The sequence below is a fragment of the Pseudorca crassidens genome, chromosome 7 (genome assembly GCF_039906515.1).
Source record: "Pseudorca crassidens isolate mPseCra1 chromosome 7, mPseCra1.hap1, whole genome shotgun sequence".
Classification (NCBI taxonomy): domain Eukaryota; kingdom Metazoa; phylum Chordata; class Mammalia; order Artiodactyla; family Delphinidae; genus Pseudorca; species Pseudorca crassidens.
The window spans coordinates 107,798,816-107,814,070 of record NC_090302.1 but is presented as its reverse complement, the minus strand read 5'-3'; the positions used below and the strand labels follow the sequence as shown (position 1 = coordinate 107,814,070).

Below are 15,255 nucleotides of genomic sequence, written 5' to 3'. Positions count from 1 at the left end.
ATGTAGCTCACTCTTCAAATTTGGCATTTTGGCAGTAAAGAAAAAGAGGAAGAAGGACATTCTAAAGTCAGTGATGTGTTCAAGGAAATGGATCGTGCCTCAGTCTCAGGATCAGGAGATCTGAATGTGTCTGTAGGCAAAAGGAAAGGAGCCATTGGAGGGAAAACAGAAGATGTAAACGAAGGATTAAAATTCCACAGGAGCTGTGTGACAGAGGAAGAGTTAGCCTTAGAAGAAAATCCCTATGTACCCTTAGATAAGAGAGAGAGAAGGGTTTGGAAATTGTGATCTATTAGTGAGGGCGCAAGTAAAATTAATATTAATCTGCTGATAATTTCCACAACACTTTCAATTATAGTGGCCTAACATCTAAAGAAAAATGAAGGTTGAAAATGTTCAAAATTGTGTACGTGCCAGTGGTTACGCACCATGGCTCCCAGTGAGAAGTGATGCATCGTGACTGTTAGGCCCATTTGCCGTAAACTTTTGAGGGTGGAGGGCTCCTGCAAGTGCCAGCATCTAGTCGTGCCAGGGTGGACACGCCTCCTTGACCTGCTGAATAATTCAGGGATTCTGCCTCCGGTTAGTGCTGATTTGGAACAAATGTGAACAGGATTATAGAGTAAAGACCATTTTTAAATGGACAAATATTTTTTTTAGCATTGTTTGTTTCTCCTACGTAGGAGGCTGATTTTCTTCAGTGATGTTTTACTGGGAAGCCTGACCAGTTTCATGTATTGTTTATAATAGTGGGTATCACATAATATAGCAAGACTGTAATTAAAAAAAAAATAATTGATTTTTGGCTGCGTTGGGTCTTCATTGCTGCACGTGGGCTTTCTCTAGTTGCGGCGAGCCGGGGCTACTCTTCGTTGCGGTGCGCGGGCTTCTCGTTGCAGTGGCTTCTCGAATGTTGCAGAGCACAGGCTCTAGGCGCGTGGGGTTCGGTAGTTGTGGCACGCGGGCTCAGTAGCGGCGGCTCGGGGCTCTAGAGCGCAGGCTCTGTAGTTGTGGCGCACGGGCTTCGTTGCTCCGTGGCATGTGGGGTCTTCCCGGACCAGGGCTCGAACCCGTGTCCCCTACACTGGCAGGCAGATTCTTAAGCACTGCGCTACCAGCAAAGTCCCAAAACTGTAATTTTGAAGGAGCTGGGTTTGGAGTCTAAGATCACTGGAGAAGTCCAAAGCAACAACACACTTTTACTGGACTGGCGCCGGCTCTCGGATGGGAGGGTATGGTAAACAATCAATAACTGACTTTGAGGCACAGGCACACTGAGCTATTGGATAGCCCATTAGGTCCTTAAAAGTAAACTCAAAACCTCGCAACCTGCCCCTGGTATATAGGAGTCAGGAGTGAAAGTGAACTTTGCCTGCCACAGTGTGGTGTGCAGATTTAAGAACATGAGAAGAAGCAAGCGATGGCCAGCTTCAAGAAGCACAGTGCCCAGGACCATGTTGACAGTGTATATCAGGAGTGACAGCTGAGTGCCTCTGTGGTCCTCAACAATTCTCACATTCACAGGGTGGCTCTCAAGACGTGACTCAGGGCTATAAATTCTTTTCCATTTTGAGAAATCAATCCATAGTCTTGAAATGCTGAAATAGGAAAGCATCCTTGAAAAACATTTTAATTGTAATTATTACATATATAACAAAAATTACTTTATAAGTAGACAGTCCTTCTCCCCATTCTTATATGTTTTAAGAGTTTCTTAGATAGCTTTTCATAATTTTCGTGTTTTTCCCTTTCTTACTCATACTGCATGCCTTTTAAAAATTATTTTTGAAATGAACATTATATTTCTGTTCAGCAGTGTCATTTATGCACTTAGTAATACAGGTATTCCCCAGTTTTCAAAAGTTCGCTTTATGCCACTTCGTTTTTAAGAAAGTCCTACTTAGTGCCTGTTTTCACTAACCAGAAGAATTCTGAGGAGGATTTTTGCTTTTATGAAAAAAGACAGAAAGCAAAATAGGGTTCAGTGTCTGTTTTCCAACTAGCTGTGACAGAGGCAGTGCACACCCAAAGCAGGTGAAGCGGCCCCACTGAGCTCCTTCCCCAGGAACTGCACTCAGCATCTCGGCATGCAGCCACCATAGCTTTGAAATGTATGAGCATCTGTGCTTTATCTCGATTTATTTTGTGCATCTGTTAGCAAGATTGCTTCCTTGCTTTATGCCATTTTGGCTTGTGAAGGGTTTCATAGGAACACTGTCCTTTCAGATAGATAGTGGGTGAAGCCTGTATATCTAGGACACCTCCCCACAGCTATATGAGATGACACATAATTTTTTGGAAACAGCTTCCTTTTGACCGATGTTAGGATTGTTTTCCAGATTTTTTCTTTCATTTTTTGTATATTAATATTACTGGTGTAGTATTGTCATTATAAATAGTCTCCACGTACAAATAATTTTGCTTACATGAAAGAAGAAGTATAAAGGATCCTAGTCCCCGAAGTCAAATTTGTGGGTTTAAAGCATGTGGGTTTCTACACTTCTATAGATATTGCCATTGTTCCACAAAAATTTAGCACCAGTTTACACCTCTCCCAGTGGTAAATTTGAGCACCACATCCCCCAGATTCTTGATAATCATTCTTCATCTGTTAGTATGTTTTAATTTGCATTTCTTAAGTTTTGAGTGAATTTGAAGGTATTTTCATATGTTTACAGATCATTTTTATTTCTCAGTGAATTGTCTATAATCATTGTCCATTTTCCAGTGGATTGTCTTTTTCTTAGCAATTTGTAAAAACTGGATATTAATATTTGATGCAAATATTTACCTTGGTTTATTGTTTGTTTTTGTTTATAATTGATTTTTTGTTTGGTTTTTCTTTTGTAAAATCAATTGTAACTTCTTTTTGACTTCTAGTTTCTTTTAATCATAATTAAAGTCCTTCCTGTGTTTCAGAATTTATTTAAAAAATTTTTTAAAGTATTTTTATAGTCTCATGTTTTAACTTTAAATGTGGTATACCCAGAATTTGTTTTGGCTTAAGGAATGAAGTTAAAGATTTGGCCTTAAGTTTTCCAAATTGCTAGAATTGTCTCAATGTCATTTTTTGGAGCATTTTCCCTTCTTCCTATAGAATCCTTGAATTTGAGATTTTCTGACTGATAAATGTATTTATAGTAACATCTAAACTAAGGGACTGATTTTCATGAGAATGTATTTTACATTGGATGCTCTTGAATAGATAGGCATTGTTTTTAAAGAAGTTTGATTCTATGATTTGTTGAAATTTATTTTTTTTAAAATAAATTTATGGGCTTCCCTGGTGGCACAGTGGTTGAGAGTCCGCCTGCCGATGCAGGGAACATGGGTTCGTGCCCTGGTCCGGGAAGATCCCACATGCTGCGGAGCGGCTGGGCCCGTGAGCCATGGCCGCTGAGCCTGCGCGTCTGGAGCCTGTGCTCCGCAGCGGGAGAGGCCACAGCAGTGAGAGGACCATGTACCGCAAAAAAAAAAAAAAAAAAAAAAAAAATATATATATATATATATATAATTTATTTATTTTGGCTGCATTGGGTCTTTGTTGCTGTGCGCGGGCTTTCCCTAGTTTTGGCGAGTGGGGTCTGCCCTTCGTTGTGGTGCGCAGGCTTCTCACTGCAGTGGCTTCTCTTGCTGCGGAGCATGGGCTCTAGGCACGCGGGCTTCAGTAGTTGTGGCCCATGGGCTTAGTTGCTCCATGCATGTGGGATCTTCCTGGACCAGGGCTCGAACCTGTGTCCCCTGCATTGGCAGGTGGATTCTTAACCACTGTGCCACACCAGGGAAGCCCTGTTGAAATTTATAATTAACTTACTGGCACTCAATGATTTTATTAAATGGGAGACCTCAATGTATCAGTCTTGAAGTGACAAATGGAGTTTTATGATTAATATAACAAGACTGAGTATAAAATTACTTGCCTTAATAAGCTATAAAGCATGTCTTCTGAGTGTTAAAATCTCACTACTTTATCATTAAAGGTATTGACCAAAGTGAGAGTAGTGAAAATTGTGGAATTCAAAGAATAGGGTCAAATATTTGTTGTTGTTGCATTCTCTGGGTTGGATGGATTGGTTCAGGGAATATGATAGAACTGTAACTTGTATAACAAAACATACTGTGATTGAAGCAAAGGGGGGAATGAAACTGTGAACATAGTATGGATGAGGATAAAAGTTACTTAAGGGAAAGACCTGAGTTTTGGAGAGGCAGCTACTTTTCGTTTTTTTGCCAAAGAATGCTAGCAAATATGAATTGAGAAGAACTGTGGGTTCTCTTTGTTGATGTAAGACACAGATTTGGAATTTACAGATAAGTGAATGTTTAAGGCTTATAGCAAAAGTGTATCTATCAATTATTTATGTCTTCTTTGAAATTTATTGCAACTGGAAAAAGCAGGGATCTATGACATACATGATACATTGACTGTTTACAAATCAGACCAGCATGCAGTTTTCCTTGATGAAGATGTGAATGCATCACAAGATAAAACTTATAGAATCATCTTATGAACATCAGTGGGAAATGGACTTCAGAGCTCATTGATTTTGTTTTTAATATTTTCACTTGAGGCAAGCCTTAGCCTAAACCTAGATATGACTCAAAACAGTTCTTTTCTTCTTTATTCTAAATACTTAAGTGTAAATTACAGTTTATTCCTCTAAAGTGTGGTTCTGAGACCTAGAAACTTCAGAGTCAAACCATTTAACTTTGTACCAGTTGTCCAGATATTAAATTTAGTTGGAATTCACATGAAAAATGAAGGAAGATAAGCTAACTCAGACGTGTTTATAGACCCTTGATTTAAGACAAACATAGAGCTTAAATTGAATCATGTGTATATATTTTGATATTTTTTGGTAATGTACCATATTCCTACACAAAGAATTTCATTGGTATAGATCAAGCAGAGAAATGAAAAACATTGAACAATGTTAGTATAGACTCTAATGGTAATTTATGTATTTAATTTAATGGATATGTATGAATGGTATAAAAATTTATGAGATACTTGTCTTCATTACACTATAGTTAAGGCCAACTCTTTAAGTAGCTTTGGCAGCAGAATTTCTGATTTTAAATTGTGGCTTCAGGTGAATGAAGTACTCTTCTATTAAGTGATTTTAGTTTCTTGGCTGACATAACCTTACAAAGTAGTCTGAGATGTTTATACTTGGGGTTGAAACCACCAGTGCTCTCCAAATGAAGGATAATTAATTTTCAGGATTGATGTAGGGTTTTGAAAACACAAGCTTCACATGGGAAGAGACCGACTGGTGACTGGCGTTCACTCGCAGCATGAGCGTGGGGCTTCTGAGTGGGTTTTGTTTCCAGTCCTGCAGTCTCATTCAGCTGTCGTGTGATACATACCGATCTCCTCCTCTCATGGAAACAGCAATCCTTATTTTCTGTCCCCTTAGCATTATAGCCAAGACCCGAGACAAAAAGTTAGGAAATAAAAGGCTAGGACCCCACTCGCTGAGGTTTGGAACCATCTTTCATATTCAGCATTTGACTTCCAGTGCTTCGAAACATTCAATATTTGTGGAATGGGTGAACGCTCACTTTGTAGAAACAGGTTAATTTTCACTTACTACTAGCATTACTGTTGGACTAGGAGTTCTAAATACACAAAAATGTGTTTCTTAGGGCCAGATCATTGTTCTGGTTCAGCGTTACACTTTACTTTCTTGCCTTGGTTTATGTGCGTAAAGAAGTGCTAAGTTGCTGTCTAACATCATTAGCTTCGTTAATGATATTGTTATATTTAACTCTGTAAGAAATAAATAAATGTTTCATAATCTCAGGAGATGAATAAAATATTACTCTTGCTTTGTTGAACCACCTTGGAATTAAATTGTCATTATTGTTATACCCAGCAAGCTGACAGGGTAAGAAGAGCACACTTTCTAAATAAGGTTGTGGTACTCTGGATGGAAATGTGTACATTTTCATTTTTCTGAGATTAATAATGCCTTCTAATATTTTACATTTTAGTGTCATGTTCAAGGTTTCATTTCATGACCATTTGTTCATTCACATGTATTTTTATTTTTAGCTCTAAGCGAAAGACATGAGGCCTAAGACTGAAATGAGGTTGTTTTGAGGCCATCTGATTTCTGGCTAGAAGGTGTGCGATCGCCTCGTCCTGAAACCACTGCAGACAGAATGGTAATGGCAAAGCCTGAGACAAAGAGAGGCCTTCATGTTTTTCCATGTCTCCTCTCCTACCCCAATTCCTTTCTTTTTAAGCTTAAAATTTTAAGTTGTGAACAAAAGGTATTAAACAACATGCTGCCATTCTAACTAAACTGGTTCAAGTGTTTAATAACAAAAGGATTAATTATATAAAACTACATATTAATTAAATCTTTTAGAGTTGTTTAAACATAACTTTAAAAAAAATGAGCTCTTGTGAGGTACTTAAGTAACAACAAAATATTTATTATACGAAAGCACCTGAGCCCATTAGGTATTTGCAGATTGAAATAATGTTTTTCCTTTGAAAACCAATACAACTTGCTCTTAACAGGGACTACGGGCTTCATAAGGTTTTCAGAGTAGGAAGTAAGGATTCTTGCCACAGCTTTGCTTTTCTGTCATAAAGAATTTTGATGTTTTATGTATGTGTGTGTTTTTTGCTTTTTACTTTTTAAAAGGTAAAGTGCCCATTAAGAATGTTAGTTGTATCAGTTAAACTCTGCTCTAATTATTACATGTATCTTAGTTCAAAATATATTTTATAGTTGAAGATAACAGCACTCTATTGTAGAAAAACATTTTTCAGGGAGTGTAGTGGCTCTCTTTATTAAGTTTATTCCAACGGACCATGTCCTGTTAAATGTGTTGATATAGCCGTGCTGATAAGGCAGTCACTATCCCTCCACCCCCCCAGAATAGAATTTCAGTAGATTCTTTGCTCAAGTTCGAATTTTATACTAAGCCACTTTTTCAGAAGAAGTGGCTCTTCATATTATTTCATTTCCTGTACTACATGTAACAGCATTAATAGCAAAAATAATATTATAAATGTACTTATATTTAGTCTAAATTATGCATCAGTTTGTTTAATTGATGAGGTGCTGAGAAAATGAAATTGTCATCCTATTCCAGAGAGTAACGCAGAGGGCAAATTCTAAGGAACTGACAACAATAAGAATTATTATTATTTTTTTAAGTCATGCTTATTTTCATGTTCTCTTCTAGAGGCTCAGTTGTAATATAGTTCTAAACGTCACCTCATTTCCTTACAAACAGTGTTTTCTTAAAAACTGTATTACAAATAGTATTTTACTGACAGTATTTTCTCAGATGTTGAGAGTGACTTAAAATTTATAAAATATATTCTTCTTATTCATGTATGTGACTTTCTATGATAATAGACTTATTCACATGTTACGTAAATCCAGGCACTGTTTTGGTTGACTGGAGTGCAATGACTATATACCTGTGACCTCAATTTATACTTAGATAATTCAGCCTAGCCTTGTTCTAAAGAAAAGCAATGTACAATAGGTTGTTTCCTTGTTTTATCTTATCTCTTAATTTGTTGTTTTACTCTTCTTTTGGAAATGTGAACTCTGAACTCCTGATTTTCTATGGAAAAATTAAATAGGCTGGTCTAAATAGCATGGTTTTTAAGCCTGTAGTCAGAAGAATTGTTCATATAATTCATTTTTGTGTATTAATGTTTTAATGAGAATTACTGATTATTTTTATTTTTAGAAATTCTCATTTCTTGTATTTTCCCAAACAAAATTGTTTTTCTTTTTCAAATAAAGCCTATCTAGATTGACCCTTTTTGAGCTTACAAGAACTTTGAAGGTCATCTTTCTTATTTCATGTGCTAAAAGTTAATGAAATAGAAGCACAAAGACTTTCACCACTACTAACTGGCTAAAACATAGTTTCTAAAGGTATGAGTTACATAAGAATGAAATCAGTAATTTCATTTATGCATCTGAATGTCTGTTACCTTAATGGTAGTTTTTCAAAGAAAATAAAGACAAATCTAACACCACTTTAAAGCCTGAAGCTGTACATATGAAGATATTTTGACCCAGTAAATATTTAAATAGGTAATGTGTATGAGTATAGTTTAATATTTATTTTGTTATAAGTAAACTGCCTTGTTATTAAGGAAAACTTTAATATTAGACTTACAAGCATATAACTGTAAATGAGAAAAAAATTAACTTTAAAATGTTTTGAAAATTATAAAAGTAAATATTGACCTTTTCTAAGAAAGTCTTTTCCTTTTGACATTGTTTAATTTTTTTTCCTTTTTGTTTTTTAGGTTTGCAATTTTTTTTGGTGATGGCATGTTCAGAATCTTGGATCCCTAAGTTGAATATGTTGGAAATATTTAGGAACTCTGGAAATTGTTGTTTTTGTATATATAATGACTTTCTAGGTGAACCAATAGATTTAATAAAAAGTATATAAAAGAATAGGCATTATAATTTTGTATTTCTGAGTTAGCATGCATGTCTCAAATTCTCAGCTATCATTATTAGTGTCATACTCTGGAGACAGTTATCTTTTGAAGATTTGGGGGCTCTCATGGACCTCATATTTTTCCAGGCAGTTTATGTAATCCTCCCGTGCCAATTTGGTCAGCTTCTTTGCCTGCCTACCTTGTAGTGTAGCTTACATAGATCAGAGGTAATTTTTGATCAGGAGGAGAGAAGATAAAATAATCATCAGGTGAGTGCTCGCTTCGGCAGCACATATACTAAGATTCAAACGATACAGAGAAGATTAGCATGGCCCCTGTGCAAGGATGACATGCAAATTTGTGAAGTGTTCCATATTTTTTTATTAATTAAAAAAAATCATCAGGTGACAGTCCTAAAGGTAGTAATTACAAAACTTCAACCTGGAAATGGCCTCAACATGGTCTATATCAGAATATGCAAATTCTATCCGATATATCCAAATACATTTGTGGCAAAATGCTGCCAGTTTTCAAGTTAGATATTATTGTGTGGGACGGAAGTGCCAATGAGGAGGGAAAGGAGCTGCTCAGTTTCACCTCCTCCTCTCCCCCTGTTGTTGAGTGAATAAATTTGGAGAGGAAAATGCCAAGAGGCAGACTGTGTGAATGAAAAGGAGAAGGAACAAAACCTGACTTTCCAAGAAGGGCTATTTCCCTTAAGAAATTGAAAGTTGCCTATATTCTATGTACACTGTTCTAAAACTATAGGCTACTTTCATGTAGACCCAGAATGTGAACTAGGTCATTCTTGACCCTAGAAATGGGTGGAGATGTATTTGATAGGAGAATCAGTGCTTGGGTGACTGGAGTTCCATTATTGGTGGTTATCTTCTCTGGCCTGTTCCTGCTGGGATTAGGAACTTGAGGAACATTCTGGGTGGGTAGTTATTTTGATGGTCAAATATGATTGCCTCCCTATCGTTTTGACCAAAACTGGAGAAAGATTGATTTTTTTTTTTTTAAAGACCGTATTCAGAGCAACTTGAAAAAGGATTAAAGGGAAAGGATAAGTAGAATTCAGGGAACTACAGAGATTGAGTGGTAGCTCAGTAGGATGTTAATTATTTGTTTATTGCAAGTTTTATTATTGGTAGATTATCCAGTAATACAGAAATTGGTGTAGAACAGAAGTTTTCATAACATTTCTATTAGAAGGCGTTTAGAAGCTAAATAAACTACACTGTAACCGCACCCTCCCCCCTCCTCCCTTGCTTTGCTTGGTTAAAGAGGAATTGGCTGATATATATTTAATGGCACAATGAAAACATCAGATAGATTTTTAAAAAAATCAAGTTATATTTTAATCTAAATGTGTTGCCTATTTAGCTGCTTTCCCATTACAACTGGTTTTAAAAAACTCTCTTTCTGTGGGGCTTCCCTGGTGGCGCAGTCGTTGAGAGTCCGCCTGCTGATGCAGGGGACACGGGTTCGTGCCCCGGTCCGGGAAGATCCCACATGCCGTGAAGCAGCTGGGCCCGTGACCCATGGCCGCTGGGCCTGCGCGTCTGGAGCCTGTGCTCCGCAACGGGAGAGGCCACAGCAGTAAGAGGCCCGCGTACTGCAAAATAACAAAACAAAACTCTCTTTCTGTGATACTTTTGTCAATAGAGGCGTTTCCTCTTAGCCAATTCTAGCCACAATATTGGCCGGGCCTAGGCATTTGATATACCCTAAAGGAATTAGGCAGGAAAAAACTTGGTCCCTACTGGAATGAATATTTTAAAGATCTTCTTAGATTCTGTGAACACTGTGAGTACAAATGAAAGAGACCCAGGAGAGGGGAAAACTTAAAGAGCCTAAGAATAAAAATGATGGTGGGGATGGGGGCGGGGTGGTAAGCTCTTATATAACTAACCGAAGGTACACTAAGGGCAGGGAATTCGTTTCCTGGAGGTTATGAGGTAGCGTGTGAAATCCCTTGGACAGGAGGCATTCCGATTTAATTTGGGTACTTCACACTGGCATGCCGTAGTATTTTAAGGATAGTGGCAGGTGATCTTGGGAAATATCAGTGCATTTACTAACAATGAGTTTGATTTTATTCTGGTATGTTATGAATGGGCATGTAGCTCAAAGATAAGCTTAATTCAAAATAAATATCTTAAATATTAGAGAAAATATTTTAAAAATGGGTTTTTCATCCCTGCTGTATAACTTTAGGAAATAATGCAGAATACTGAACATAGTAGAGAATTGATGGCATGAATATAATCAGAATTTGATGGTTGCTTTCTAGAAACTTCTAAATAAAACCTAAATTTGTTTAAAGTTGTACTACAATAGCATTTCTAGTGTGTATGTCTCATGGGAAGGTCTGTACCTCCTTGGATCACTGCACTTCACGGCCTTGCACATCGCTGTGAGGATTCAGAAATTGACTCAGTTACCCAGGGCTCATTAGATCTTTGGGTACAGTCAGTACGTAGGGGCACATAGAGAAAGTGAGCCTCGAACGATGGCTATTTGTATTTTGGAAGTTTTAAACCCCATTTTGAAAACCGGCAGAAAGCTATGGATCGTTTCCCCAACAAAACTTCCATTTCTGAGGGTGGAGGGACGGCCCTTGGTTGTCATTCAGGAAGCCCTGATCTAAAAGACCATCTTCATTTTACTTCTGACCTTGCTCCAGCTTTGTTGTCACTCTCCGTCTGTAGTTCTCTGTCACCTTTGAATGGAGCGCCAGATCCTGAAGGATGCTTACTGCCTTACCCACTGAACTGAAGCCACAGTCCAGAGCTTTGTGATGTCATGGAGCAAAAACTCTGCAAAGGGCTGCCCCAAAGGTGCAAATGGTAAGAATAGGGCCTGAGGCATGGGACAGCCCTCCTAGGTAGTACCTACCTCCTGCTGGTTTAGGGGCATTTATTTCATAGTCAGTTGAATATTAATGTTTTGTTTTTAAAAATGAGCATATTTCTCCTAAAATTTTTAATCATTATAAAGGTGTTCTACCTAAATGTAACTTTTTTCCTCATGTTTTAGGATATCACATTCATGGTGTGAAATGTGTACTTCAAATTAACATAATGACTGGAAATTTGGGATTCTGTTATTTTGTGACTCTGAAATTTGTAGCACATTTTCAGGAAAATTGTTGAGGTTCCTAGATATTTTGTTCTTTATTCCTTTCAAGTTTCCTGCGTGTATGATTATTTCTGAATTTTATTAATCTATTTGTAACTTTAGAGAAAACTGCCTTCAGTTCATATTTTGACACAGAGGGATGCTTTGATTTATCTTATTAGAAACGTGTTTTGACAAAAAATTCCATTTGAGTGGCTCTAATCTCCATTTCGGAATCTCAGATCAACTGCTTGTCACGGCATTCATTGGGACTTTTCTGCCAAATACAGCTTCACTGAGAAGGTCATCCTTGAAAAATCAAGAAATCTGAAGGAAGTAATTTTGGGACCGAGTAGAAAGATGGAAGATCATCATCAGATTACAGCACAGCACACTCTGGAAACATCTTAGACTTCACCGCTTTTGTATGTGAAACATAATTTGAATGTCTTTTATGAATTGGACCTGTAGACAGATAACATATATCTTGAATGTAAGAAAAACACAACTCTAGCCTCTAAAACACTGCCGTCAGTACAGTCGACTCTTGATCGTTCACACTGGTGGAGGGAGCCTGGGTCCTTCAGCTTAACTAAAGTCAGACGTCATGTGTTCTGATTCAAAGGTGTTTCTGGGTTCCTTTTGGAATATAGTGTTTGGACTTTTACAACATGTGCCTCCCAATTTCACCTGCCCTGAGAGAGGAGCCTGAGTTCATCTGTGCCCAGATGCTTGTTCTCTGTCCTTTTTTTTCTGTACTGTTGACCTAAATGTGGGGAAAACGTTGAGCATATAGGATTCCAAAATTGATCAGAATCTGTTAAATCTATCCCACTTCTCCTTCCCAGGTAACTTTATTCCATTTCCTTTTCAGCTCTTCTAAATGTTGCCTAACTTTAGGCCCTTTGTCTTAGGTCAGGATAGAATTATAACAGCACTGTCCAGGCTTCTTCCCTCTTGTCCTGTTTTGTTCTGCCTGTGATGGGAGGTTTCCGTTGCTTTCCTCTGAAGGAGTCTACTTGTGTCCTTGCATTTCCATCTCCCTCCCTGCCTGCGGGGAAATAGAATAGATCCAGACTTAGCAATCTTGGCTCTCTAAGGTTTGCCTATAAAAGTTCATAGTATTGTATTTAAAATAGAGCTTTTTTAGCTGTGGTGTTGACAGGTGTCTCCATTGGCCGTCTGCTCTGTTCTGATGCTCAGCTGGGTGTGACTGTCCACTCTTTCTCTCACCACCCAGGCCTCTTGAGGCCAGGAGTGAACCCTCACCCTGCCTCAGGCACAGGATGAGCCAGAACTGACTTCTCTGTGAGCTTGCCTAGGTCCTAGAGTCATGAGTTAATGAGATAGTTGGAGAGATCCATATGTTTCCCCCAGATGCTAGTGAAACAAATCATGTGCAGAGAAAATGATCACATCAATAAGATTTTGAAAGCAAGATTCGTCCAAAAATATGCCAGATTTGAGGTTAACCCACATGAACCCACATTGACCATCCAGGTATGTCTTACTTTAAAAAATACACAAAGTAACATAACCCTTAGAAAATATTACCAAATTATCCTGACATTTTCAAAATGTGATAGTACTCTAAACGTTTTTTTCTTACAAGTAGCTTTCAGAAACACGTGCAAATGTGTTTTGTGTAAAGGAGTATATACTGTATATAATATTCTGACTCTTGCTGTAATAAAATTAAACAGTCTCATTATTTAAAGCCTAAGAGTTTGAAATTATTGTTTTGAGTAAACTTTTACAGCATACAATACTATGTTTACTTCTCATGGAATGTACAAATATCCTTAGAAGCTGCTCTTGTGTGTTTGTTTTCCGCACATTCCACATAAAATAAAAATATTGTAAACAGGGTCCATGTCTCCAGTAAGAGTTTCCAAACTTTTGGCTGTAATTACCAAATGCTTGGGATTGGGCTGGCTGGAAATGCATATCAAGTATTTCTGTGTATGCAGCAAACTTTGTCAAAATAAAGTAGCTTTGTACTCTGAAGGAGCTTTTAGTAATGATACTTTTGTTAAATAAAATATGTGAGTTAAAGGAAAGGAAATGAACAAAAAGATCTGTAAATGTGATGGTCTAAATAGGAGGTTTGTGACCATTTTCTGTCCAAGTTAACAGCAGTAGTAAGTCAGTAGGAACGGGGTGGAGGTGGGATTTATAGTTTGAAGGGAAAAGAAAGATCCCCATCTGGAATTAGCAGTGGTGTGGGTCAGTGTGTGTAAGCTGTGACCCGTGGACCCTGAATGCAAGGTCAAGCTTCGTACTAGAAGTCTATCCTCACAGTTCCTGAATGAGCAGCAGAGGAAGGGTGTTGATCTGAGGCAAAATAGGAAAAAAAAAGCAAAGACAGTGTAAGGACTTCAAAATATTTTTTCAGTTAAAAAAAAAAAGAAATGTCCTTTAAACTTTTATGTCCTCCTGTCTACTGTATGCCCTTATTTGGTAAAAATGAAAAGCTTGCCATCCCAAGTTAGTTCTCTAAAGATATTTAAAAATTTTTGTATTGGCCTGTGAAATCGGAAGGCTGGGAGCTGCTACTTCTTGGAATGTTAATTCCAATATTCTGTGCAGTATTAGCATATTAAGGTCCCAGTTGTTTATCCCACAACCCATAACTCATAGGACACTGATTAGGGTGCCAGAGAACAGTTTGGGAAGGTGTAGATAATTACTTCAGCACTGCTGTGTCATGGGAGTCATTGTCATAACCTTATTATGGGTAGCAGTTAAAAGGATAGCTGGTATCCTGTTTCAACCAGTGGTTGTCTGGAAATCTGTCAGACAAATTGTCGGTAGTTTTGTGTGAAAATGAACTGATAATGCAAAGATCTGCTACAATACAAACTTTGAGGAAACCATTTTTACTACTTTGCAGGTGATTTTTCAACCTGTGAAATAAATAGTCATCAACATGCAGGAAATTCTACACTAATATGACCAGGAACTATGCAGTGGTTATAACATTTTTATTTCCGCTTATCTCTAATATTAAAGTTCAAGATTGAATAGTCTTGTGTGACCAGACTACTTTTATTAGTTTTAAAAGAACCGGAGAAAAGAATCCTGAAGAAGGAGAAACTAAGGATGACTCCGAGATGTGTTTGGGCCGTAGGGTGATCACCTTCATTTTCCCCCACCAGAAGGGCATTTTTCAGAAAAGTATAAGCCACACAATACCAATTTTTATGTCTCGTCTACTTATGTGCTAGCCGCTCGTGTAAGTGACATATATATATATAAAAGGTGTCAAGGAGTGAATTTCCAAGAAAGATACTGAGATTTCTTCCTTTGGCAGCTTTAAGATGAAGGTCGGTATCCTTCCTGAACAGGTGCTTGTAGGCAAGTTCGGAGGAAGTCAGTGATCTCTAGTCATGGTTTACAATACTCCAAAGTATCTCCCTTTATCTCCAGGGATGTTGCAAAATTCTCACTGAATTGCTCATTAGGGAAAGCTTGTCATATTCTACATTAAGTGTTTTCCTTAGAGACTTTTTCTTAGGAGACCCAACTTTGAGTTATTAAACCCAGGGCTATGATGAGTGAGGCAGACACCTGCTTTCTGTATTCACTGGAACTTGAAAGCAAGAATAAAATTACTAAATAAGATGAAATTGGTTTGAGAGATATTTTGGACTTCATTTGCTATGTGCTGTACGTCCGTTCCCAAGGGTGGAAAA

The 15,255-nt window shown here is 37.7% G+C and overlaps 1 protein-coding gene, 1 long non-coding RNA gene and 1 other non-coding gene across 3 annotated transcripts in view; all 3 read left to right on the top strand.

Annotated features, from left to right (window-relative positions):
* Window positions 1-13,429, top strand: part of LOC137228194 (uncharacterized) — a 53,051-nt gene extending 39,622 nt beyond the window's left edge. Inside the window, exon 2 of the long non-coding RNA XR_010945191.1 lies at window positions 6,059-13,429. This is a non-coding gene — a long non-coding RNA (uncharacterized lncRNA). The remainder of the gene's footprint in view (window positions 1-6,058) is intronic.
* XKR6 (XK related 6) overlaps window positions 1-15,255 on the top strand; it is a 272,450-nt gene that overhangs the window by 70,502 nt on the left and 186,693 nt on the right. The window lies entirely within an intron of this gene.
* On the top strand, window positions 8,711-8,817 carry LOC137228477 (U6 spliceosomal RNA). Its single transcript, XR_010945267.1, has one exon. It is a non-coding gene; the product is annotated as a U6 spliceosomal RNA (small nuclear RNA).